Raw genomic sequence first — 21,205 nt, 5'->3', positions numbered from 1 at the left:
CTATTGTAGAGAGGGACGGGAGCAAATTGGATTATGGTCGCCTCCACTCGCCAGCTCATGAATTGCCAGAGCTTTCTTCTCTACATTCTTGCTAAGCTAGTAGCACGTCTTCAAATCAGGACATAATCCGACAAAACACTTCTTTTTCGCTTGTTCTTCGCCTTGGATATATTCCTCAGCTTCTTCAATAGATTTGCCTGCATCGATCAGCCACTTGTTGACACTTTCATAGATCTCTTCCCCTTTCCTTGTAGCCTCCTCAACAGCTTGCTGTAACTTGACTTTTCTGTTCTTCAATCTCCCAACCTCATGATGGAGTTTCTCAACCTTGCTCTTGTAGGTGAAAGGATAGCTGATATGTGGTTTGATTGGGACAACAACAAATTCAATGATGGATTCTTTAATGACCTCAGTGAAGATGGAGATAAAGATATCGAGAACCATTTTGATTTTTTTGAATTTTTGGGTAAATTGCAATTTACTCCCTCTAATTTAGTGAAATATAACATTTCATCCCTCTATTTTAAAAAATCGTCAATTTAATTACTGTGATTTTTAAAAACTATATCATTGATCTCTCCCATTATATTTTCAGTTAAGTCATCATTAGTCTTTAATTTATAAATTGGTCAAATAAAAAGTTAAATAGAAAATTCTTATATTGTCCTTTAACTAGCGGGAGGGATGGATATTTTTTCCCTCCAATTATAGAAGAGGCTATTTAAAAATGAGAAAAAACTAATGCACAGACAAATTAATCAAGGATGCCGGTCACCAGTTGCTCACCCAATACCAGCGGCGGATGGAGGGGAAGATATCTGAATAAGAATTGCAAGTGTGGCATTAGGGCTGCTGTGAGGATTTCTAAATCTGAAATGAATAAGAACTCGTTCTCTCGGCATCAATGGCTTCCATATCTCTTTTATAGCTTCTGCTTCTAATCTCAAAATCCATCTGAAATGACGACACAGCACTGTTTGGCGATGACATTGCTGCTCCTTTTTTTGCCTCCTCCGCTGATAATCAGTTCACATCAAACCCTCTGCCTGACCCATCAGTGGAACCTGCTTCAGACACCACTGTAACGTTAAGAATAAAAAGTACCCACAAGTTAATAAACGAAATATGCAAAACTCATATCTTCAACACCATAGCAAAGCTGTGATGCGTTAAAAATCACAGAATAAAAAGGGAAAAAGATTTTTTTTTTTCCCTTTCTGGGAAGAGAGAGAGAAAGAGAGAGAAAAAAAAAAGAAAATATACAAAGTCGTCCAAAGTATTAGAGAAGAAACTGTGATGGGTATTTTAGTTTTTTAACTAAGACTAACGGTAACTTAACTGAAAATCTAATGGGAGGGACCAATGGCATAGTTTTTAAAAATCACAGTGACTAAATTGAAGATTTTTTAAAACAGAGGGATGAAAGGTTATATTTCACTAAACTAGAGGGACTAAATTGCAATTTATCCTTTTTTTTGAAATCTCAAAGCAAAAACAAAATAGTCTAAGAAATCAAAGTCGAACAAAATATATAAAAGAAAATAAAGACAACAAAGGATTGTTGAAATCAACAGATAAAAAACAGTCGCTAAAGAATTGGTATGATCTGATGATGCCTTGACTGATCCAATAGTAGAAATAGATGAGAAATTAGTATTATGATTATAGGATTTGAGAAGATGAAATGGGGAAGAGAGAAAGAGTTCAAGGAAGGGTGTTTATGGAATTTAAATTATTTCTCTCATTTTTAATAGATTTTAGGATGAAAGGACCTTCAGTTTGAACGGAATAAAAATACAGAGTTTAAGTATTCGATTCTAAAAATAGAGGGACTAATCCACTAATTATGCTAAAATCTAGGGACTAAAGTATAATTTATCCTATTTTTTAATTTAAACTTATTATACTTAAAAATTTATAAAAATGTCATTATTGAATTATTATAATTAACGGGCATATTGTTATCCCTTAAACAATATTTGTATAAAATTTTATAGGTCAATATAAATATATTTTTATAAATTTGAAAATTTCATAATTATTTTTAAAGTTAGGAAGTCAAATAACAAGAATGGAACCAATTATCTAGGAACAATTCTAGGAGTATAACCTCCCTGCATATCCCATTGAAGGTAACCTAATATTTGCAGTGGTGATGTGGGAAGAAAAACCAAATGCACTTGACCGACTAAACATCTTTATTTATTTATTTATTTATTTATAGAAGAAGAGCTCGAACTGATAAGGTCATTCAAAGGCTTATTTACAGTGTCTTTCTCCTGAGATCCAACTGGCGGGGGAGGAGCTCCCTTAGGTAAAGGATTGTCATCCTCTCCGTAGTGTACCTCCTCGCCATCAGAGTCAACTTCGGGAGCTTGAAGGGCTGCTAACGGAGTGAAAGGGGCATCTCTGGCTGCCTTTAGGCTTTGATTGAACCCGAAAGCGAACATGCGGAAGGCTGAGTTGTATAATTTCTCTTTCATCTCATCATAAGCCTTGTACTCCTCAAGTTGCGCTTCACAAGCCTGCTGAATCTTGGCCTTCAGCTCAGGAGAGTCCTTGTACTCCTGCAGGCGCTTCTCATAGGCCAGCTGGACCCTATTTTCTACAAGCCCGGCGTCCCTCAGCAGGGTAGAACATCTCTCTTCTAGAGCAGTGACCTCTTGGCGGAGTTGCTGTTGTTGAAGCCATGACTCCTTCGTTGCCAAGGCCATACCTTTTAGGTCCTCAGCATGCTTGTTGAACTCTTGCTGAAGGACAGCAACTCGGTCCAAAGCCTCCTCTCGCTGGGCCATTGCCTCCTTGCACTAAGCCCGGGCCTTGTCGCATTGAGCCCAGGCCTCATCCCGTTCGCGGCAAGACTCCTCCAAAGAAGACAACTGCGCCAAAGCCTCGTCCTGTCGAGACTTTGCCGCAGAGGCCCACTCAGAAGCCCTGCCAACCTCATCCCGCACATCTCTTCCAAGCGTATGGTGAGGTCCTTGATGTAACGACCCGAAAACCGGACCGCTATCGGCGCTAGGATCCAGATCGACTTAAGGTTGCCGGGACCCATAGCAAGCCTAACATACATCCTGTACATCTGATAAAATCTCATACATGATCATACATTTGCATAAAAATTTAAACTTTTTCATACACCAAACTTGACCTGTGCATGCACCATAACTGTAAACATAAAACCCCACACTAGAGCCCTCATCAATTGCTCTAGTGGGGCAACATAACATAACATATCCAATGTGCCAAGGGCGTAGAATGGGCCTCACTGGTCTTTCTCTCACATCGTGCCAGGGGCGTAGAATGGACCTCACTGGTCTTCCATATCGTATCATAACATATCATATTGAGGGCTAGTGGGTCATCCAATATCCATCCACATCAACAATATATTATGCAATGCATCATATTCGTGAATTCTAATGCAAAACAGCCTAATACATATCATGGCATTCGTGATGCATGGATCATGCTAAAATGATTTCATTGCTTTGAAAATAAAAGGAGTTATGTTCTACTCACCTCTGGCTAACTCTGGAACAGCTAACACTGCTGGCCCCCTCGGTTCCTCGGGTCCGATCCTACACAGGTGGACTCAAATGAGGGACTAAACAAACTCTAACATAACTCTAAATAACTCTCCAAAAAACCCCCTAAAACATCACCAAAACATGCATAGAAAACATGCAAAGGAAGGCTGGACAGGGCACTTTCGGCTACAAGTTCGGCGGCCGAAAGTCCCTCCAGAGCCGAAAGTCAGGCACTTTCGGGGGCAGGGTTCGGCGGCCGAAACTCCTTCCAGATCCAAAAGTCACCCACTTTCGGGGACAGGTTCGGCGGCCGAAACTCCCCTCTAGAGCCGAAAGTCCAAACTTTCGGGGGCGAGTTTAGGCAGCCTAAACTGCCTTCCCTGGCAAGTTCGACGGCCGAACCTAGATTCTCCAGAATGGCAGAACCTGATTCTGCCTCAAGCATTCAGCCACCCAAAACTTCACAACATGCATCCAACTATTCTAAAACATGCATAAACACTTATTCAAGCATATAAGGGCATAAAACTAACCTATACCCTAACAACATGACATTTAACATGCATTTATTATGTAACCAACATAAACCCTAACATTCTACAACTAGCCTAAACATGCATCAAAAACCCTTAACCCTTCATAAAACTTACTTAAAACATGAAAGAAAAGAAGGATCTACACTTACCTCTTGAAGATCGATAGGAGATGTGATCCCAAACTTGGAAATGTGGAGGAACGAGCTCCGGGGGTCTCCAAGTTTCAAAACTTTGATCTTGAGCTCAAAAATCTTCAAAACCAAGTAAAAACTCATTAAAAACATGAAGGGATTGAAGAAAAACAACAAATCGACCATGAAAGGGCGAAAACTCACCTATGCCCGAAAATAGAGAGAGAAAACTCAACCATTTTCGGACAAGGGTGTAACAGCCCGGAAACCGAACTGCTACCGGCACTAGGATCCAGATCGACTTAAGGTCGCCGGGACCCATAGTAAGCCTGCTATACTGTCTGTGTACCTATGAAATCCCATACATGATCATACATTTTCTGTCAACCCATGAAAACTTTTCTTTCCTCCAGGGCTTAACCTGTGCATGCACTATTTCTGATCTATCAACTCATAATGTTACGCCTGGTTTTCTCATATTCATAATAAAAGAAAACATACATAAACTGATCATGTGTCTACAACAAAGGATTACAACTCTTATAAGTCAAGCACAAAGCTACACACTATACATTATCTCTTTACATGAACATGTCCACACTAGCTATTACATAACTCTGCTTCTTGCACACCCTGCTGGACTCCCTCTGGACTCTGAACCTGCAAACCTGGGGGATAGGGGAGAGGGATGAGCTATACAAGCCCAATGAGCAGAACTATAAACCATAGGTTGAAAACATGATCTCATGGAATGCATAACAGCACATCATCTCAGGGATAGACATGACCACCAAAAATCCCACTGAAAGGATGCCTGGCCTAGCCAGGTCTTACAACCTCAATCTGCCTGGCCCGGCCAGGTCTTACACACTCTGCTCGCCTGGCCCAGCCAGGTCTTACGATAATCTGCTGCCTGGCCTAGTCAGGTCTTACCTACAGAAGGCTGCCTGGCCCAGCCAGGTCTTACACAGAGCTAGGCCTATTGGGGTCGCCTTGGTCTATCCACAGCCTAATACACATCGTATTATGCAATGCGTCAACTTCGTGAAACTAATGCAAACACCCTACTATACTCTTATGATGCATGACATATGCTCAAAGCAGTTTAGTTCTGAAAAGAGAAGTTTCACTCACCTCTGGCTGACTCTGTACTAACTCTGCAGGTTTTGAAACAGTGCTCACTGCTGCTCTCTGGGGTTCCTCTGGTCCGTACCTACACAGGTGGACTCAAATGAGGGACCAAACTAACTCAAGAACATCTCTAAGAAACTCCCCAAAAACCCTCTACAAGATCCCCAAACAATCACACAAAACATGCAAAAGAAAGCTGGACAGGGCACTTTCGGCGGTAGGTTCGGCGGCCGAAACCCTTCTCCAGAGACGAAACTCATGCATGTTCGGCGGCACCTTCGGCGGCCGAAGGTCTCGTCCAGAGACGAAACTCACACACTTTCGGCGGCCGAACTCCCTCTTTCGGCGGCCGAAAGTCCCTTTCTAAACCGAAAGCCTAGCTTTCGGGGGCAAGCTTTGGCAGCCGAAACTGCCTTCACAAGGGGTTCGGCGGCCGAATCTTCCTTCGGCGGCCGAACCTGGTTTTGCCCGCTGGGCAGAACCCTGCTCTGTTTCATGCACACCTTTCCCCCAAACTTACCCAACATGCATATCAACTACTCCCAACTAGCACATACCAGAAAACATGCATAAAAGGGCCTAAAACTCACTTATAACCCCAAGAAACATAACAAACAACACTTAAACAGGCTTTAACACAAAATCATGCAAAACCTCAACCAAAACCCTATTCATGCATACTATCCATACAACTCCCATAAAACCTTTCAAAAATCAGTAAAAGAGGTTCTGGATCTTGACTTACCTCTTCCAAACAAGAGATCAAGTTATCCTAACGTGGAGATATGAAGAAAACCTCTTCCAAAGCTCCAAACTTCCAAACTTGCTATTTTTGCTCAAAACCTTCAAAACACACCAAAACTCTTAAAACCCTTAAAAGATTTGGTGAAAAACATGAAAAACATGAAAGTCAACTAGGGAGAGGCTTGAACTCACCTCTGGCTGCAAGTGGAGGAGAAATATCCTCCTTCCACCGACCTTTGGCCCTTTTATAGGTGGCTGGCCAGACCACCTTCGGCAGCCGAACGTGAATCCGAAACCATGCAAAGTTCGGCGGCCGAACCTTTGCATTTCTCCCTTATTGCTTTTCTTTCAAAACTTATTTCCTTTAACACTTTAAACCATTCAAAACTCTTAAAACACTCATGAAAACATAGGTCTTACCCTTCTCGAGGGTTCCGATACCTGAGATTCCACCAGACGACAGGAATTCCGAGGCCGGACTCGAGCCGGGTATTACATTCTTCCCCCCTTAAGAACATTCGTCCCCGAATGTTCCTCAAACAACAACACACATAAACACATATACACATAGCAAGGGGAAAACCTAACCTTATTTCCACTTTAGGCTCACTAAGAACCTTCTCTGGATCTGACACAAACTTTCTCAACATCGAAACATGAAATACCGGGTGAATTCGTTCCATCGATGCAGGTAAATCCAGCTTATACGACACAGGCCCGATCTTCTGCAAGATCTCAAAAGGACCTATGTACCGTGTAGCTAATTTACCCTTCTTTCCAAAGCGAACCACTCCATTGGAGACACCTTTAGCAATACCATATCCCCCTCCTGGAACTCTATCTGCTTCCTACGGATGTCTGCATAGCTTTTCTGCCTGCTTACAGCTGTTCTGATCCTCTCTCTGATCACAGGCACTAACTTGCTGGTAATCTCAACTAACTCTGGCCCTGCAAGAGCCTTCTCTCCTACCTCTTCCCAGCAAACAGGTGTTCTGCACTTCCTCCCATACAGAGCTTCATAAGGATCCATCCCTATGCTAGCATGATGGCTGTTGTTGTAGGCAAACTCCACCAGAGGTAGATGCTGCCTCCAAGAACCGCCAAAGTCTAACACACACATTCTCAGCATATCTTCTATGGTCTGGATGGTCCTCTCTGATTGACCGTCTGTCTGTGGATGGAAAGCAGTGCTGAAATCCAATCTTGTACCCATAGCCGCTTGCAGACTCCGCCAAAACCTGGAGGTGAACTGCGGTCCTCTATCTGATACGATCGACACTGGAACTCCATGCAGCTTGACTATCTCTTCTACATAGACCTGCGCCAACTTGTCCACAGAATAGTTGCTCCTGACTGGAATGAAGTGAGCAGATTTCGTTAGTCTGTCCATAATCACCCATATGGAGTCTAGCCTGTTGGACGTCGCCGGTAACCCCACTACAAAATCCATAGCTATGTTCTCCCATTTCCACTTTGGAATCGGCAGTGGGTTAAGCATTCCAGCCTGCTTCTAGTGTTCTAGCTTCACCCTTTGACATATCTCGCAGGCTGACACAAACTGTGCCACTTCCCTCTTCATCGCTGGCCACCAATACACCCTTCTCAGATCTTGATACATCTTGGTGGCTCCAGGGTGAATGCTATACCTCGCACTGTGAGCTTCCCTCATAATGTCTTCCTTCAAACTGCTATCATCTGGTACACATAATCTCTTACCGTGACGAAGAATCCCCTCACTATCAAATCTGAACTCTGCACTGTTGCCAGACTGAACAGTCCTGGCAATCTTCACTAACTCAGGATCTTCGTGCTGTTTCAGAGCTACTTGCTCTAGAAACACTGGTGTAACTCTCATCTGTGCAATCAAAGCACTTGTACCAGATAACTGCAACTGGAGCCCTTCATTCATAAGTCTGTAAAAGTCCTTCACCACCGGTCTTCTCTCTACTGCAATGTGAGATAAACTGCCAAGTGACTTCCGGCTTAAGGCATCAGCTACAACATTAGCCTTACTCGGATGATACTGGATCTTACAATCGTAATCACTGAGCAATTCTACCCACCGTCTCTGCCTCAAGTTTAACTCTCTCTGACTCAAGATGTGCTGCAGGCTCTTATGATCCGTATAGATCTCACACTTTACCACATAGAGGTAATGCCTCCACATCTTAAGTGCAAAGATAACAACTGCCATCTCAAGATCGTGTGTCGGGTAGTTCAGCTCGTGCCTCTTAAGCTGTCTAGAAGCATAAGCTATCACTCTGTCATTCTGCATTAACACACAACCTAATCCCACTCGGGATGCATCACAGAACATTGTGAAATCATCCTCACTGATCGGCAGAGCTAACACCGGTGCTGAAGTCAACTGTCTCTTCAACTCTTCAAAACTCTCATCACAATCCTCTGACCATACGAACTTCTGATTCTTCCTGGTCAGTCTGGTCATAGGAGCAGCTATCTTCGAAAAGTCCTGAATGAACCTCCGATAGTAGCCTGCCAAACCCAGAAAACTCTTAATCTCTGTCACTGTCGTGGGTGTAGGCCAATTGGCTACTGCCTCTACCTTCTTGGGATCTATTGTTATTCCTTCCTCTGATACTACATGTCCCAAAAAGGCAATGCTCCTTAGCCAGAACTCGCACTTGGAGAACTTGGCATACAAGCCAAGCTCTCTCAAAGTTTGCAAAACTACCCTCAGATGCTGGGCATGCTCCTCCGCATTCCTGGAGTACACCAAGATATCATCTATAAAGACGATCACAAAACGATCCAAGTACTCCCTGAAAACCCTGTTCATGAGATCCATGAATGCTGCAGGGGCATTAGTCAACCCGAACGGCATCACTAGGAACTCATAATGCCCATATCTGGTCCGGAAAGCAGTCTTGGAGACATCTCCTTCCCTGATCTTCAACTGGTGGTGTCCGGATCTCAGATCTATCTTAGAAAAACAACCTGCTCCTGCCAGTTGGTCGAATAGATCATCGATCCTGGGTAAAGGATACTTGTTTTTGATAGTGACTTTGTTCAACTGTCTGTAGTCGACACAAAGTCTAAGTGGTCCATCCTTCTTTCTGACAAACAAGACTGGAGCACCCCAAGGAGAGGTACTCGGGCGGATGAAACCTTTTGCTACCAAATCCTGTAACTGTTCTTTCAACTCTCTCAACTCTATTGGCGCCATCCTGTAGGGAGGAATAGAGATCGGTCTGGCACCGGGCATCAACTCTATCTCGAACTCTATTTCCCTATCTTGTGGTAGTCCTGGAAGCTCTTCAGGAAACACATCTGGAAATTCTCTAACAACTGGTACTGAGGATGGTTCCCTAACCCGACTGTCTAGCTCTCTCACATAAGCTAGGAACCCCTGACACCCCTTCCTCAACATCCTACGAGCCTGGAGGGCTGATATCAAACCCCTAGGTGTCCCTCTCTTGTCTCCTCTGAAGACACACTCTGACCCATCCTGGTCTCTGAGACTCACTACCTTGTCCCTGCAGTGCAAGGTAGCACTATAGGAAGATAACCAATCCATCCCTAGAATGACATCAAAATCTGTCAACTCTAGAACCACAAGGTCAGCTGGAAGGCATCTATCCTCTATAAACACTGGACTGAACTAACAGACTGACTCTGCCAATGATGGGTCACATCTAGGTCCACTGACCCAGAGAGGACACGCTAACTCGGATACAATCAACCCCAATCTCTCTACGGCTCTAGAAGAAATGAAAGAGTGAGAAGCACCGGGGTCCATTAAAGCATACACCTCTGAACACCCAATGATGAAAGTACCTGACACCACTGTGTTCGACGTGTCTGCCTCCTGTTGCGTCATGGTGAAAATCCGTGCTGGAGCTGACGGACCTGCACCTCGAGAACCCATCCCTGATGAAGAGTGTAACGACCCGAAAATCGGACCGCTACCGGCGCTAGGATCCAGATCGGCTTAAGGCCGCCGGGACCCGTAGCAAACCTGACTTATAACCTGTAAATCTGTTTAATCCCATACATGATCAACAATCATACATAAAAATTAAAACTTTCCTTTTCATCATACACCAAACTCAACCTGTGCATTGTAATACCCGGTTCGAATCCGGCACCGGAATTCCTATTGTCTGGTGGAATTCGGGGTGTTGGGACTCTATCTAAGGGTAGGAGTTATGTTTTCTAAGTGTTATGAGGTGTTTTATGGTTTACAGTTTTTTCGTTTTGAGTTGAAATTGACCTAAGGCAGTTGAGCCAAGTTCGGCCACCGAAGGTAAGTTCGGCCGCCGAAAGTGCCCAATGTTCGGCTTCCGAAGGTTAAGTTCGGCCCCCGAATGTTGCATGGTTTTGCATGCGATTCGGCAGCCGAAGCTGAGTTGCTTAGCCAGCAGGTCTGTATCCCTGAGTCAGCCTTTTGGACAGGTGTGATCACCAGATCATGTCCAGAAGTTTGCCACGTCTCCTATGCTGTATTTGCTGAGTTTAAGCAGCTCATGCAGAGTGTTTTGAGCATTCATAAGGGTTTGACTGTTTTTGAAGCAAAAAGTGAGTTTGAGAGAGTTTGAGAGTTTGAGAAGAGGTGATCCGTTTTCCTTTGTTCAGAGTGTTCAGCTTCTTGTTATAGGAGGTAAGTGATGCTCTTGAACATGTGTATATGTTTCTGACGGGTTTATGGGAGTTGGGGAGAGAGAGATGCATGTTGAGGTTTTAAATGGGAGTTTTGATGATTTATGCATGTATTCATGATTATGTGTTATGTTTGTTTTGTTGTTTGGGGTTATTAGATAGTTTTGGACCCCTGTGACCATATACGTGAGTATATGTGAGTTGAGTAGAGGAGGTAAGCATGTTTGGAGAGCTTGAAGGGAAGGAGGAGATGGTTTGCCGTTGAAGCTGAGTTCTGGATGAACTCAGGTTCGGCAGCCGAAGGATCATTCGGCCGCCGAACCTCCTGCATGGTGGCTTAGGCTACCACAGCTTGCCCCCGAGTGTTTTTGCATGTTCGGCTCTGTTTGGGGGATTCGGCCGCCGAAGGTGCCGCCGAAGGTGCTTGAGTTTCGTCTCTGGAGAGGACATTCGGCCGCCGAACCTGCCGCCGAAAGTGTCCTGTCCAGCTTTCTTTTGCATGCTTTGCAGGGATAGTTGAGTGAGTTTCAGGGGATTCTTGGGGAGTTTAATAGAGGTATTGATAAGTTAGTTTGGTCCCTCATTTGAGTCCATCTGTATAGGTACAGACCAGAGGAACCAGAGAGAGCAGCAGTGAGTACTGCTCCAGAGGTTCAGAGCCTGCAGAGTCAGTCAGTCCAGATAGCCAGAGGTGAGGGGAACTACACTTAATGCTTTTGAATTGACCAAATGACATGTTTTAGCATCTCTCATGCATCATGATGATACCATAGGGTGATTGCATTAGTATCCACGAATATGTTGCGTTGCATTGTTATTTGATGATGTGAGTAAATGCTGAATGATCCAATAGTCTCAGACAGGAAGTCCAGGAGCCTTTGACTACGCCCTGGCACGTATAGCAAAGTCCAGGAGCCTTTGACTACGCCCTGGCAGGTATATAGCAAAGTCCAGGAGCCTTTGACTACGCCCTGGCAATGGTAAGTACACAGGTGTTATAAACACATATACATATATGACAGGAAGACCAGGTGCTCGATTCTACGCCCTGGCACAGAGTTACTGGGACTATGTGGTGATAGGTTTACTCTTGATGTGGCTTGTCTGTGATATGGTGCATTCCATGAGATCATATTTTACTGAGATGTTTTACTGTTCTACTCACTGGGCTATAGAGCTCATCCCACTCCCTTAACCCAGTTTTGCAGGTTCAGTGTTCAGTGTACAGGGACAGTCCAGCAGAGTACAGGAAAAGGGAAGAGATCTGTAATAGCTTAGAGTGGACATGTAATATTAAAGAGATGTAATAGTTGTTGCTTGACCTAGACCTAGTGATGTATGTTTTGTACATGATCTGTATATGTATATATGTTTTCCTGTATGTGAAAACCAGGCTTAACAGGTATGAGTTAACCCATCTAGAGCAAGCTCTAGTCAGGGATACAGAGTACAGAGTACATGAGGACAGAGTACAGAGATAGTGCATGCACAGGTTAAGCCTTGGTTCAGAAAAGAGTTTTATTTTCACAGAAAATGTATGATCATGTATGAGGTTTACAGGTACACAGAGAGTATAGCAGGTTTGCTACGGGTTCTGGCGGCCTTAAGCCGACCTGAATCCTAGCGCCGGTGACGGTCCCTTTTGGGGTCGTTACATGCATGCACTAAACATAGCATAACTTAAACATTAATCCCTCAGTGGGATCTCATCATTTGCCCTAATGGGCGATACATCAGAAGTTGAGTTGGTAAAACATAAACATCAATAGACATCAAGGTCATGTATATAACAAAAGGGATTACAACAGACTATGGTCAAGCACACTTTTAAACCTTAATATCATCATTACATAACATGGCTAAACATAACATTAAATCATTACATAATTTGTCATGTCCACTTTCTATCTATTACAAAACAAGGACTTCTTTACTCTTGCTGAACTCCTGGTCTACCCTGTACCTGCAAGCCAGGGGGTTAAGGGAGAGGGGTGAGCTACAAGAGCCCAGTGAGCAGAATAGTAAAACATTTAAAACATATGATAACATGAAATGCATCACATCACAGCTAATCACATCAAGGATGAATTTGTCACCAATAGTCCCCTACATGGACCAACTGTGCCAGGGGCGTAGAATGGGCCTCACTGGTCTTTCTCTTACATAACATAACATAACATGGTCCAACTGTGCCAGGGGCGTAGAATGGGCCTCACTGGTCTTTCTCTTACATAGTGCCAGGGGCGTAGAATGGGCCTCACTGGTCTTCCGTACCGTATCATCATCATCATAGCATAGGGGGACTAATGGATCATTCCACATCCATCCACATCATCAAACATAATATGCAATGAAACATATTCGTGAGTCTAATGCAACACCCTATTATCTCATGGCATTCATGATGCGTGAATCATGCTAAAACTGATTTATTTATTTAAAAGCATAAGAGTTATTCCACTCACCTCTGGCTGAAGCTCTACTGACTCTGAAATGACTGACTCACTGCTGGGGTCCTCGGTTCCTCGGGTCCGAACCTACACAGGTGGACTCAAATGAGGGACCAAACATACATGAACATAACTCTAAAACATCCCCCAAAAACCCCCCTAAAACACCTCAAAACCATCATGCAAAAACATGCAAAGGAAGGCAAAACAGGGCAGGTTCGGCGGCACCTTCGGCGGCCGAAAGTCCCTCCAGAGCCGAAACCCAGGCAGGTTTGGCGGCACCTTCGGCGGCCGAAAGTCCCAGACAGAGACGAAAGTCTCTTTTCGGGGGCAACTTCGGCAGCCGAAAGGCCTGCCTCCCCAGACATGTTCAGCGGCCGAAAGTGCCTTCGGCTGCCAAACCTGGTTTCTGCCAAAGGGCAGAAACTTGGCTCCTTTATGCACATTTGCCTCCCAACTCTTCCAACATGCATATAACTCATTCAAATCATGCAAATATACATACAATGGTTCCTAGGGGCTTCAAACTAACTTAAACCCCAACTACAACACACAACAACAACACAATCCAACCTACATTGCTCAAAACATAACATTAACTCAAAAACCTAACTATGAGCTAAACATGCATTCTACCCCATAGATCTTGCATAAAACTTACTTTAAACATAAAATGAGCTTAAGATCGGCTCTTACCTCTTGAAGATCGAGAGGGAGACGTCCTAAACTCGGAGGTGGGAGATTTTGAGTTCTTGAACCTCAAAGCTCCAAAACTTGCTTTAAAACTCGAAAATCTTCAAAACAATGTAAAAGCTTGTGAAAATCTTGAAAGATTTAAAGGAAAGAACTCAAGGATGGTGAGGAATGGCAGAAGGACTCACCTTGGCCGAAAATGGGGAAAAACTCGCCCGTTTTCGGCTAAGGGACCCTTTTATAGTGGCTGGTCAGGCCACGTTCGGGGGCCGAAAGTGCCTCCGCATGCATGCCATGTTCGGCGGACGAACTTGAGGTTCGGCGGCCGAACCTGGACTTTCCTCACTTATGCCTTCGGGGGCCTAAAGCACTCCCGAAGTGTATGCATGTTCGGCGGCCGAACTTTGAGTTTCGGCGGCCGAACCTGAGTTTTCCTCCAAGGGTGTTTTCATTCAAAAACTCATTTCCTCTTTACTTAAAATCATTAAAAACATTAAAACATTTCATGAAAACATGGTTTTACCCTTCTAGAGGTCTCTGACATCCGAAATTCCACCGGACGGTAGAAATTCTGTAACGACCCGAAAATCGGACCGCTACCGGCGCTAGGATCCGGGTCGACTTAAGGCCGCCGGGACTCGTAGCAAGCCTGACATAAAACCTGTGAACCTGTATAATCCCATACATGATCAACAACATGCATAAAAATTAAAACTTTTCTTTCCATGAATATCAACCAAACTCAACCTGTGCATAAACATAAACATAACTTTGATCCCTCTGTGGGATCTCATCTGTGCCCTAATGGGAAACATAACATCTGTTGAGTTGGTTTACATAAACATCATCAATATCTCTAAGATCATGTATTAAAAAGGGGTACAACATTCTATGGTCAAGCACACACTAACATCCATAAACCTCATTACATAACTATACTGTACTTTTACATTACAATTTGATCATGTCCATTGCTAGCTATTACATAAGCATGACTTCTTTACTCTATCCGGACTCCCGCACTATACTGTACCTGCAAGCCTGGGGGTAAAGGGAGAGGGGTGAGCTAAAAGCCCAGTGAGTAGAGCTATTAAAACACATTAACACTATGCTCTATGAAATGCATCATAACACAAACAATTCACATAAGGGTTGGGTGAACTTGTCACCAATTAGTCCAAGTTAACTCTGTGCCAGGCCGTAGCATGGGGTCCTGGTCTTCCTGTCATACATACATTATTTACCATTATCCCAGGGCCTCCTCTGGGCTCCTGGTCTTCGAGTCCACTATCGTGCCAGGCCGTAGAATGGGGTCCTGGTCTTTCCTTACTCTGTGCCAGGCCGTAGAATGGGGTCCTGGTCTTCCTGTCTTGGACTAAATGGGTCATCCAACATTCACCCACATCAACAACAATAGATGCAATGCGACATATTCGTAAAACTAATGCAATCATCCTATTGCATAATCATGATGCATGAAACATGATAAAACATTTAGTTTTAAAAGATTAAGTTTAGTCCTACTCACCTCTGGCTGAATCTGACAACACCGAAGCAGCTGAACTCACTGCTGGGGTCCTCGGTTCCTCGGGTCCGAACCTACACAGGTGGACTCAAATGAGGGACCAAATACACCTGAACATAACTATAAACTACTCCCCAAAAACCCCCTAAAACATCATGAAATAATCACATAGAGATATGCATGAAATGGCTGAACAGGGCACTTTCGGCGGCAGGTTCGGCGGCCGAAAGTCCTGGACAGAGACGAAACTCAGGTAGGTTCGGCGGCACCTTCGGCGGCCGAAAGTCCCAGACAGAGACGAAAGTCTCTTTTCGGGGGCAACTTCGGCAGCCGAAAGGCCTGCCTCCCCAGCCATGTTCGGCGGCCGAAAGTGCCTTCGGCTGCCAAACCTGGTTTCTGCCAAAGGGCAGAAACTTGGCTCCTTTGTGCATTTTTGCCTCCAAACTCACCAATCATGCATATACCTCACTTAAAACATGCATACAAGATCCTAGGGGCCTCAAACAAGCATATACCCCAACTACAACACTTCAAACATACTCAAACATGCCACATTGCTCAAGAATCACATAAAACCTAACATAGCTCAACATATACCCTAACATGCATTCTACCCCTTAAAACTTCATAAAACTTGTTTAAATCATACATTGAGCTTAAGATCGGCTCTTACCTCTTGAAGATCGAGGGTTGAGGAGATCTAAACTTGGAGATGGGAGAAGTTCTAACTTTTGGTCTCCAAGCTCCAAAACTCGTTCTAAGCTCAAAGATCTTCAAAACCAAAGTTATAAACTTGTAAAGATCATGGAAAAGGAAGGAAAAACTCAAGATTGGGGAAGGATGACGGAATGCTCACCTTGGCCGAAATGGGGAGAAAAAGCTCGCCCATTTTCGGCTAAGGGACCCTTTTATAGTGGCTGGCCAGACCACGTTCGGGGGCCGAATGTGCCTCCGCATCCATGCAATGTTCGGCGGCTGAACTTGACTTTCGGCGGCCAAACATGGACTTCCCTCACTCATGCTTTCGGGGGCCTAACGTGCCTCCAAAACGCATGCATGTTCGGTGGCCGAACTTGACTTTCGGCGGCCGAACCTGGGTTTTCCTCCAAGGACTTTTCATGTAAAAACTCATTAAATTTCATACTCAAAACCATTAAAACATGAAAACGTTTCATAAAAACATGATTCTACCCTTCTAGAGGTCTCCGACATCCGAGATTCCACCGGACGGTAGGAATTCCGATACCGGAGTCTAGCCGGGTATTACAAATTCTGATACCGGAGTCTAGCCGGGTATTACATTCTCCCCCCCTTAAGAACATTCATCCCCGAATGTTCCTCAACTAGCACATGCATAGTGTCATCACAACATAAACATAACACACATGAAACATGTAAGAACTAACCTTAGAAAAGATAAGGGTATTGCTGGAGCATGGACTCCCGTGTCTCCCAGGTGCACTCTTCCATATTGTGGTGGTTCCATAGGACTTTCACCATCGGGATTTCCTTGTTTCTCAGCTTTCTGATCTGGGTGTCTATGATCTGCACTGGCTGCTCAACATAGGTGAGATCCTCTTGGATCTCCACATCAGGCTCACTAAGAACCTTGCCCGGATCTGACACAAATTTCCTCAACATTGAAACATGGAAAACCGGATGGATTCTTGCCATTGAAGCAGGCAAATCTAGCTTGTACGACACATTCCCAATCTTCTGCAAGATTTCAAAGGGTCCGATGTACCGTGGGGCTAGTTTACCTTTCTTCCCAAAGCGAACCACTCCTCTCATTGGAGACACCTTGAGCAATACCAGATCCCCCTCCTGAAACTCCACCTGTCGTCTGCGGATGTCTGCATAACTCTTCTGTCTGCTTGTAGCAGTCTTGATTCTTTCTCTGATTATGGGTACCACCCTGCTGGTGATCTCTACTAGCTCAGGCCCTGCCAAGGCCTTTTCTCCAACTTCCTCCCAGCAAACAGGTGACCTGCACTTCCTCCCATATAAAGCTTCATATGGAGCCATCCCGATGCTAGCATGATGACTGTTATTGTAGGCAAACTCCACCAAAGGTAGATGCTGCCTCCAAGAACCGCCAAAGTCTAGCACGCACATTCTAAGCATATCCTCGATAGTCTGGATGGTCCTTTCTGACTGTCCGTCAGTCTGGGGGTGGAAGGCAGTACTGAAATCCAACCTAGTACCCATGGCATTCTGCAAACTCCGCCAAAACCTGGAGGTGAACTGGGGCCCTCTATCAGACACTATCGAAACAGGAACCCCATGCAGTCTGACTATCTCATCAACGTACACCTGCGCCAACTTGTCCACAGAATAGCCACTCCTGACAGGGATGAAGTGAGCAGATTTGGTGAGTCTGTCCACAATCACCCATATGGAGTCCAATCTGTTGGACGCCGCCGGTAACCCCACTACGAAGTCCATGGCTATATTCTCCCATTTCCACTCTGGAATAGGTAGCGGGTTAAGCATTCCAGCCGGCTTCTGATGTTCCAGCTTCACCCTCTGACATACTTCGCAGGCGGACATAAACTGTGCCACTTCTTTCTTCATCGCTGGCCACCAATAAACCTTCTTCAGATCTTGATACATCTTGGTGGCTCCGGGGTGAACGCTGTATCTTGCATTATGAGCCTCCCTCATAATGTCTCCTTTTAGCCCTATGTCATATGGTACACACAATCGACTCCCATAGCGGAGGATTCCCTTACTGTCAAATCTGAACTCACTGTCTTTGCCTGACTGAACAGTCCTGGCAATCTTCACTAACGCTGGGTCCTCATGCTGTTTCTGAGCCACCTGCTCCAGAAACACGGGTATCACTTTCATCTGAGCAACCAAGGCACCGGTACCAGACAACTCCAACTGTAGACCTTCATCAATGAGCTTGTAAAATTCCTTCACCACTGGTCTCCTCTCTGCCGCGATGTGGGATAGACTGCCTAGTGACTTCAGGCTTAGGGCGTCTGCCACGACATTCGCCTTACCCGGATGATACTGAATCTTGCAATCATAGTCACTCAGCAGCTCTACCCATCTCCTCTGTCTCAAATTCAAATCTCTTTGACTCAGGATGTACTGCAGGCTCTTATGATCTGTAAAGATCTCACATTTTACCCCATAGAGGTAGTGCCTCCACATCTTGAGTGCAAAGATTACTGCTGCCATCTCAAGGTCATGTGTGGGGTAATTCAACTCATGCTTCTTCAGCTGCCTAGAAGCATAAGCAATCACCCTCTCATTCTGCATCAGTACACAACCCAGTCCCACACGGGACGCATCACAAAAGACTGTAAAGTCCTCATCACTAGACGGCAGAGCTAAAACTGGTGCTGAAGTCAACCTCTTCTTAAGCTCTTCGAAACTCTCTTCGCACTGGTCGGTCCACAGAAACTTCTGGTTCTTCCTGGTTAGCCTGGTCAAAGGAGCTGCTATTTTCGAGAAGTCCTGAACGAACCTCCTGTAGTAACCTGCCAAACCCAAGAAACTCCTGATCTCTGTCACTGAAGTGGGTCTAGGCCAGTTAGCCACAGTTTCTGTCTTCTTGGGGTCCACCTCTATCCCATTCTCTGACACTACATGTCCCAAGAACGAAATGCTCCTCAGCCAGAACTCACACTTAGAGAACTTGGCATACAAGCCATGTTCCCTCAAGGTCTGCAAAACCAACCGCAGATGATGGGCATGCTCCTCTGCATTCCTGGAATACACTAGGATATCATCTATGAAGACAATAACGAAGTGATCCAGGTATTGACTAAACACTCTATTCATGAGATCCATGAATGCTGCAGGGGCGTTGGTCAACCCGAACGGCATTACAAGGAACTCAAAATGCCCATATCTGGTCCTAAAAGCTGTCTTTGGCACATCCTCATCTCTGATCCTCAGCTGATGGTACCCCGATCTCAGATCTATTTTGGAGAAACAACCCGCTCCCGCTAGCTGGTCGAATAGATCATCGATCCTTGGCAATGGGTACTTATTCTTGGTAGTGACTTTGTTCAACTGTCTGTAGTTGATACAAAGTCTAAGGGATCCATCCTTCTTTCTCACGAACAAAAATGGTGCACCCCAAGGTGAAGTGCTCGGTCGGATGAAGCCCTTTTCTACCAACTCTTGCAACTGTTCCTTCAATTCTTTCAACTCAGCTGGAGCCATCCTGTAGGGAGGGATAGAGATCGGTCGGGTTCCAGGCATCAATTCTATCTCGAACTCTATCTCCCTAGCAGGTGGTAAACCTGGCAGCTCGTCTGGGAAAACGTCTAGAAACTCTCTAACTACTGGCCCCGAGGCGGGCTCTCTAACCTGACTGTTAAGCTCTCTCACATGAGCCAAATACCCCTGACATCCCTTCCTAAGCAACCTACGAGCCTGAAGAGCTGATATCAGACCTCTAGGTGTACCCCTCCTGTCTCCCCTGAAGACAACCTCTGACCCATCCTGACCTCTGAACCTGACTACCTTGTCCCTGCAGTCCAAGGTAGCTGTAATACCCGGCTAGACTCCGGTATCGGAATCCCTACCGTCCGGTGGGATCTCGAACGTCGGAAATCTCTAGAAGGGTAAGAACATGTTTTATAAAATGTTTTCATGTATTTTAATGTTTTAAGTAAAAGAAAATGAGTTTTTTTCATGAAAATAGCATTGGAGGAAAACCCAGGTTCGGCCGCCGAAACTCACGTTCAGCCGCCGAACATTGCATGGATGCGGAGGCATGTTCGGCCCCCGAACGTGGCCTGGCCAGCCACCTATAAAAGGGGCACTTAGCCGAAATGGGTGAGCTTTCTCCCATTTTCGGCCACAGCAAGCTTCCAACCTTCCCTTTGCAAATCTTGTGTTCTTCCTTCAAATCTCTTCCATTTTTCTTGAGTTTTAAACTCACATTGCAAGTTTTGAGCATTTAAAGCAAGTTTTGGAGCTTTGGGAACTCAGGAGCTCATTTTTTGTGGATCTCCAAGTTTAGGTCGTCTCTCTCTCGATCTTCAAGAGGTAAGAGCCGATCTTAAGCTCCTTATGTGTTTTAACTAAGTTTTATGCAAGATCTATGGGTAGAAATGCCTGTTAGGGTATATGTTGAGTTTATGGGTTTTGATGCTTTGATGAACAATGTAGCTGGTTTTTGTGTGTTTGAAGTGTTGTAGTTGGGGTTTATGCGAGTTTGAGACCCCTAGGTGTAATGTATGATATGTATGCATGTTTTAGAACTAGTTTTTGCATGATTTGAGCTTGGGAGGCAAAATGTGCATAGAGGAGCTGAGTTTCTGCCCTTCGGGAGAAGCTCAGGTTCGGCCGCCGAACCCCCTTTTGTGGAGGCAGCATTCGGCTGCCGAAGTTGCCTCCGAAAAGAGACTTTCGTCTCTGTCTGGGACTTTCGGCCGCCGAAGGTGCCGCCGAAAGTGCCCGACTTTCGGATCTGTCCAGGACTTTCGGCCGCCGAAGGTGCCGCCGAAAGTGCCCTGTCCAGCCATTTCATGCATGTGTTTCTATGATTATTTCATGATGTTTTAGGGGGTTTTTGGGGAGTAGATTAGAGTTATGTTCATGATGTTAGGTCCCTCATTTGAGTCCACCTGTGTAGGTTCGGACCCGAGGAACCGAGGACCCCAGCAGTGAGATAGCTGCTTCAGAGTCTGTAGAGCTTCAGCCAGAGGTGAGTGGAATGAACCTTAAGTTTTTAAATAAATGAAATATAACTTTTTGGAGCATGTTCATGCATCATATATGCCATTATATATTTTAGGTTGTTTACATTAGTATTCACGAATATGTTGCATTGCATAATATGATGTGGATGCGGATTGGCTATTGAATGATCCTCTAG

Source organism: Manihot esculenta, chromosome 4 (genome assembly GCF_001659605.2).
Source record: "Manihot esculenta cultivar AM560-2 chromosome 4, M.esculenta_v8, whole genome shotgun sequence".
In the NCBI taxonomy this organism is placed as follows: Eukaryota; Viridiplantae; Streptophyta; class Magnoliopsida; order Malpighiales; family Euphorbiaceae; genus Manihot; species Manihot esculenta.
Note: the sequence above shows the minus strand (reverse complement) of the source record.